General features: G+C 37.3%; 1 non-coding gene across 1 annotated transcript; it reads left to right on the top strand.

The window, feature by feature from the left end:
• The first annotated feature begins 915 nt into the window (after nt 1–915).
• On the top strand, nt 916–1023 carry LOC148563774 (small nucleolar RNA R71). Its single transcript, XR_015884095.1, has one exon. It is a non-coding gene; the product is annotated as a small nucleolar RNA R71 (small nucleolar RNA).
• Nucleotides 1024–6849: the final 5826 nt, after the last annotated feature.

Raw genomic sequence — 6849 nt, 5'->3', positions numbered from 1 at the left:
TGGCATAAGGAAGTTCAATGGAATCTCTATGGTCTCTAGATGAGTCTCAGATTCCTTTGGTTCCTCAGAGAAAAACTCCTTATTGATCACTGGACATCCCAGGAGGTCTTCCTCACTGGGATTTACGTCCTCAACCTCCCTTATAGGTTCGGCCATGGTAATTAATTCAATGGCCTTGCACTCTCCTTTTGGATTCTCTTCTGTATTGCTTGGGAGAGTACTAGGGGGGTTTTCAGTGATTCTTTTACTCAGCTGGCCCACTTGTGCTTCCAAATTTCTAATGGAGGACCTTGTTTCATTCATGAAACTCACAGTGGCCTTAGATAGATCAGAGACTAAATTTGCTAAATTAGAGGTATTTTGTTCAGAGTTCTCTGTCTGTTACTGAGTGGATGATGGAAAAGGCTTGTTATTGTTAAACCTGTTTTTTCCACCATTATTAAAGCCTTGTTGAGGCTTTTGATCCTTCCATGAGAGATTTGGGTGATTTCTCCATGAGGGATTATAGGTGTTTCCATATGGTTCACCCATGTAATTTACCTCTGCAATTGCAGGGTTCTCAGGATCATAAGCTTCTTCTTCAGAAGATGCCTCTTAAGTACTGTTGGATGCAGCTTGCATTCCATTCAGACTCTGAGAAATCATATTGACTTGCTGAGTCAATATTTTATTCTGAGCCAATATGGCATTCAGAGTATCAATTTCAAGAACTCCCTTCTTCTGAGGCGTCCCATTACTTATAGGATTCCTCTCAGAAGTGTACATAAACTGGTTGTTAGCAACCATGTCAATAAGTTCTTGAGCTTCTGCAGGCATTTTCTTTAGGTGAATGGATCCACCTGCAGAAGTATCCAATGACATCTTAGCTAATTCAGACAGACCATCATAGAATATATTCAGGATGGTCCATTCTGAAAGCATGTCAGAAGGACACTTTTTGGTCAGTTGCTTGTATCTCTCCCAAGCTTCATAGAGGGATTCACCTTCTTTCTGTCTGAAGGTTTGAACATCCACTCTAAGCTTACTAAGCTTTTGAGGAGGAAAGAACTTGGCTAAGAAAGCCGTGGCCAGCTTATCCCAAGAGTTCAGGCTATCTTTGGGTTGAGAGTCCAACCACACTCTAGCTCTATCTCTTACAGCAAACAGGAAAAGTATGAGCCTGTAGACTTCAGGATCTACTCCATTAGTCTTAACAGTATCACATATCTGCAAGAATTCAGTTAAGAACTGAAAAGGATCTTCAGATGGAAGTCCATGGAACTTGCAGTTCTACTGCATTAGAGAAACTAATTGAGGTTTAAGCTCAAAATTGTTTGCTCCAATGGTAGGAATTGAGATGCTTCTTCCATGTAAATTGGAATTAGGTGCGGTAAAGTCACCAAGCATCCTCCTTGCATTATTATTATTTTCGGCTGCCATCTCCTCTTCCTGTTCGAAAATTCCTGTAAGGTTGACTCTAGATTGTTGTATTTTAGCTTCTCTTAATTTCCTCTTCAGAGTCCTTTCAGGTTCAGGGTCTGCTTCAACAAGAATGTTCTTGTCCTTGCTCTTGCTCATATGACAAAGAAGGGAATAACAAAGAAAATATAGAATCCTCTATGTCACAGTATAGAGATTCCTTTGTGTGAGTAGAAGAAGCAAAGAATGTAATGTAAGGAAAGAGAATGGAGGAGAATCCAAACACAAGGGTGAGGAGAGCAGAGATATGAGATGAAGAGAAGTGTTAGTAAGTAATTAAATAAATAGAAGAGGGTGAGGGAGAAGAGAATTTCGAAAATAATTTTGAAAAAGAGTTAATATTTTTCGAAAATTAAGATAAAATTAAAATTAAAATTAAAAATTGAAACAATTAATTAATTAAAAAGAATTTTTGAAAAAGAGGGAGGTATTTTCGAAAATTAAATTTTGAAAAAGGGTTAGTGATTTTCAAAAATTAGAGAGAGAGAGTTAGTTAGGTAGTTTTGAAAGAGATAAGAAACAAACAAAAAGTTAATTAGTTAGTTGAAACAAATTTTGAAAATCAATTTTAAAAGATAAGAAGGTAAGAAGTTAGAAAAGATATTTGAAAATCAAATTTTAAAAAAAAGATAAGATTTTTTTAAAAAAAAAAGATATGATAGGAAGATATGATTAGAATTAGTTTTGAAAAAGATTTGATTTTTTTAAAATCATAATTAATGACTTGACTCACAAGAAATCACAAGATATGATTCTAGAATTTAAAGTTTGAATCTTTCTTAACAAGTAACAAACTCGAAATTTTTGAATCAAAACATTAATTGATGATGTGATTTTCGAAAATATGATATAAAAATAAGAAAAAGATTTTGAAAATATTTTGAAAAAGATTTTTGAAATTTTCGAAAATAAAAAATGGAAAGGATATGATTTTTTTTTGAAAAAGAATTTAAAAAGATAAGATTTTTAAAAAGATAAGATATATTTTTTATTTTTGAATTTTTATGATGAGAGAGAAAAACATGAAAATGATGCAATGCATGAAAATTTTGGATCTAAACATGTGATGCATGCAAGAACACCATGAATGTCAAGATGAACACCAAGAACACTTTGAATGTCAAGATGAACATCAAGAACTTATTTTTTTTGAAAAATTTTCCAGAAAAGAAAACATGCAAGACACCAAACTTAGAAATTTTTCATGCATAGACACTATGAATGCAAGAATGCATATGAAAAATAAGAAAAGACACCAAACAAGAAAATATGAAGATCAAACAAGAAGACTGGCCAAGAACAACTTGAAGATCATGAAGAACACTATGAATGCATGAATTTTTCGAAAAATGCATAAAAATTTTAGAAAAAAATGCAATTGACACCAAACTTAAAAATTGACTCAAGACTCAAACAAGAAACACAAAATATTTTTTATTTTTATGATTTTATGATTTTTTGGATTTTTCGAAAATTAATGTGAAAAAGAAAAATAAAGATTCCAAAATTTTTAATATGAATTCCAGGAATCTTGTACTCTTAGTCTAAAGCTCCAATCTGAGGGTTAGGCATGGCTTAATAGCCAGCCAAGCTTTAGAAGATACAAATCAGTCATACAATAACAAATTTTATTAGCAACAACTAGCTTGCTCTTGTAATGATGACTTGGGAGCCTCAGTCCAAATGAATTTGGATATGGATTTACAGCCAACCAGGCTTCTACATGCTTCATGAAACTCTAGAATTCATTCTTAAAAATTCTAAAAAATATATATATATATATATATATATATATATATATATATATATTTGAAAAGATTTATAATTTTTTTTTGAAAATAAAGGAAAAATTTTTTGAAAGATTTTTGAAAACTTTTTGAAAACAAAATAAGAAGAAAATTACCTAATCTGAGCAACAGGATGAACCGTCAGTTGTCCAAACTCGAACAATCCCCGGCAACGGCACCAAAAACTTGGTGCATAAAATTGTGATCCCTGAGGTTGTAAAATTTGTTGTTCGTTCTCTCCCTGGCAATGGCGCCAATAACTGGTGCACAATACCATGGTCCAAACATGACTTCACAACTTCGCACAACTAACCAGCAAGTGCACTGGGTCGTCCAAGTAATAAAACCTTATGTGAGTAAGGGTCGATCCCACGGAGATTGTTGGTATGAAGCAAGCTATGGTCACCTTGTAAATCTCAGTCAGGCGGATATAAAATAGTTATGGAGTTTTCAAAAATAAATTATAAATAAATAGAAAATAAAGATAGAAATACTTATGTAATTCATTGGTGAGAATTTCAGATAAGTGTATAGAGATGCTTTCGTTCCTCTGAACCTCTGCTTTCCTGCTGTCTTCATCCAATCAATCCTACTCCTTTCCATGGCAAGCTGTATGTAGGGCATCACCGTTGTCAATGGCTACTTCCCATCCTCTCTTGTGAAAATGGTCCAATGCGCTGTCACTGCATGGCTAATCATCTGGAGGTTCTCGATCATACTGGAATAGGATTTACTATCCTTTTGCGTCTGTCACTACGCCCAGCATTCGCGAGTTTGAAGTTCGTCACAGCCATCCCTTCCCAGATCCTACTCGGAATACCACAGACAAGGTTTAGACTTTCCAGATCTCAGGAATGGCCATCCATGGGTTCTAACTTATACCACAAAGATTCTAATATCTCGGACTCGGTCCTTTGTATTAGATATCTAAGAGATACTCATTCTAGCTTGTTTGCATGTAGAATAGAAGTGTTTGTCAGGCACGCGTTCATAAGTGAGAATGATGATGAGCGTCACATAATCATCACATTCATCATGTTCTTGGGTGCGAATGGATATCTTAGAAGCGGAATAAGTTGAATTGAATAGAAAAACAGTAGTACTTTGCATTAAATCATGAGGAACAGCAGAGCTCCACACCTTAATCTATGAAGTGTAGAAACTCTACCGTTGAAAAATACATAAGTGAAAATAGGGTAAGCATGGCCGAGTGGCCAGCTTCCCATGGAGGTCTAGAGATCTCAAAAATGATCAAAAGATGAAAATACAATAGTAAAAAGTCCTATTTATACTAAACTGGTTACTAGGGTTTACAAAAGTAAGTAATTGATGCATAAATCCACTTCTGGGGCCCACTTGGTGTGTGCTTGGGCTGAGCTTGAAGTTTACACGTGGAGAGGTCATTCTTGGAGTTGAACGCCGGTTTGTAACGTGTTTTTGGCGTTCAACTCTGGTTCGTGACGTATTTCTGGCATTTAACTCCAGACTGCAGCATAGAACTGGCGTTCAACGCTCTTTTGCGTCATCAATCCTTATTTAAAGTATGGACTATTATATATTTCTGGAAAGCCCTGGATGTCTACTTTCCAACGCAATTAGAATCGCGCCATTTTGAGTTTTGTAGCTCCAGAAAATCCACTTTGAGTGCAGGGAGGTCTGAATCCAACAACATCAGCAGTCCTTCTTCTACCTCTGAATCTGATTTCTGCTCAAGTCCCTCAATTTCAGCCAGAAAATACCTGAAATCACAGAAAAACACACAAACTCATAGTAAAGTCCAGAAATGTGAATTTAACATAAAAACTAATAAAAACATCCCTAAAAGTAACTAGATCCTACTAAAAACATACTAAAAACAATGCCAAAAAACGTATAAATTATCCGTTCATCACCCACCATGAAAAAATACCTGGACAAAACCAAAAAATAGCTCAGACAGTTCGGGGGATATGAAGTTCGACATATACCTCGGAAACAGAATGCTCGAGCTGATGCACTTTCAAAACTAGCAAGCACCAAACCAGGGGGCAATAATAGAAGCCTCATCCAAGAAACACTGCAAAGTCCATCAATCTCAAAGGAAGAAAAAGTCCTAACTATATCAGGCCAGGATCAAGGATGGATGGCTCCCATAATCAACTACCTCAAGTCTAAAACACTCCCCACAGATAAAAAAGAGGCGAAAAGGCTAGTACGAGAAGCGCAGTACTACACCATAGTGCGCAACATCATATATAGGAGAGGGATTTCAATACCCCTCCTAAAATGTGTGCCGACCTCTGATACAAGGGAAATCCTGGAAGAAGAACACAGTGGTATGTGTGACAATCACCTAGGGGCACGAGCACTTTCCAAAAAGGTACTCCGAGCTGGTTTCTACTGGCCGACCTTACAAACGGCGCAACAGAATTTGTCCAGAAATGCCCACCATGCCAGAAGCACACCAACTTCCATATAGCTCCACCTGAGGAGCTCGTCTGTGTTACATCACCCTGGCCATTTGTAAAGTGGGGGCTCGACCTCCTCAGACCTTTTCTCCAAGGATCAGGGCAAGTCAAGTTTCTCATTGTAGGCATAGACTACTTCACAAAGTGGATTGAGACAGAGCCATTAGCTACTACCACTGCCCAAAAAAGTCAGAAATTCTTATACAGAAACATTATCACAAGGTTTAGGGTTCCATACTCTATCACCACAGATAATGGTACTCAATTCACTGAAATGAGTTTCAGGAAATTGGCAGTTGACCTAAAAATAAAGCACCAATTCACCTCTGTAGAACACCCGCAGGCCAATAGACAGGCAGAAGCCACTAACATGGTCATATTGACTGGGTTAAAATGGAGACTACAGGATGCAAAGGGAGCTTGGGTTGAAGAGCTTCCGTAAGTCCTATGGGCATATCGGACAACACCACGCTCCACCACCGGAAAGTCACCATTCCGACTTGCTTACGGAATGGAGGCAATGATCCCTGTGGAGGTATAAGAGGAATCCCCTCGAGTGATCCTCTACAACGAAGATACCAACTCCCAAACTCAAAGGGAAGAGCTCGACCTACTTCCAGACGTCCGAGAAAGAGCTCGGATTAGAGAGGAAGCACTAAAGCGTCGAATGGCTCTAAGGTATAATCAGAAGGTAGTCCGACGAAGCTTCGCCATCAACGATCTCATTTTAATCCGGAATGATATCGGAGCAGGTCAGTTAGGAGAAGGGAAGCTGGCATCCAACTGGAAAGGACCATACCAAGTTACAGAAGTACTGGGGAAAGGTTACTACAAGGTGTCTGACCTCGAAGGGCAAGAGCTATCAAGGTCATGGCATGCCTGTAACCTAAGAAGGTACTATAGCTAGAAAATAGTGAATGATCTTAGGTCAAGGAAAACTCTTTTTCCTATAAAAAGGTTTTTTAATGAGGCGCCAGGCCGAGATCTAGAAAGTTGCCCAATCTAGAAAGGTAAACACTAACATGTACACACTCTTATCCATATCATCATTTTATTATTTAAATAAAATTTTCAGATTTCCTAAAAAGTTTCCTACCAAGACGCATTAATTTATGCTTAAAAGCAAAATTCATCGACCGATCATAAAGAGGTTGGCA

This window comes from Arachis ipaensis, chromosome B5 (genome assembly GCF_059453495.1).
Source record: "Arachis ipaensis isolate K30076 ecotype BB chromosome B5, ASM5945349v1, whole genome shotgun sequence".
Lineage (NCBI taxonomy): Eukaryota > Viridiplantae > Streptophyta > Magnoliopsida > Fabales > Fabaceae > Arachis > Arachis ipaensis.
Note: the sequence above shows the minus strand (reverse complement) of the source record. Positions and strands in the feature narration are given on the sequence as shown.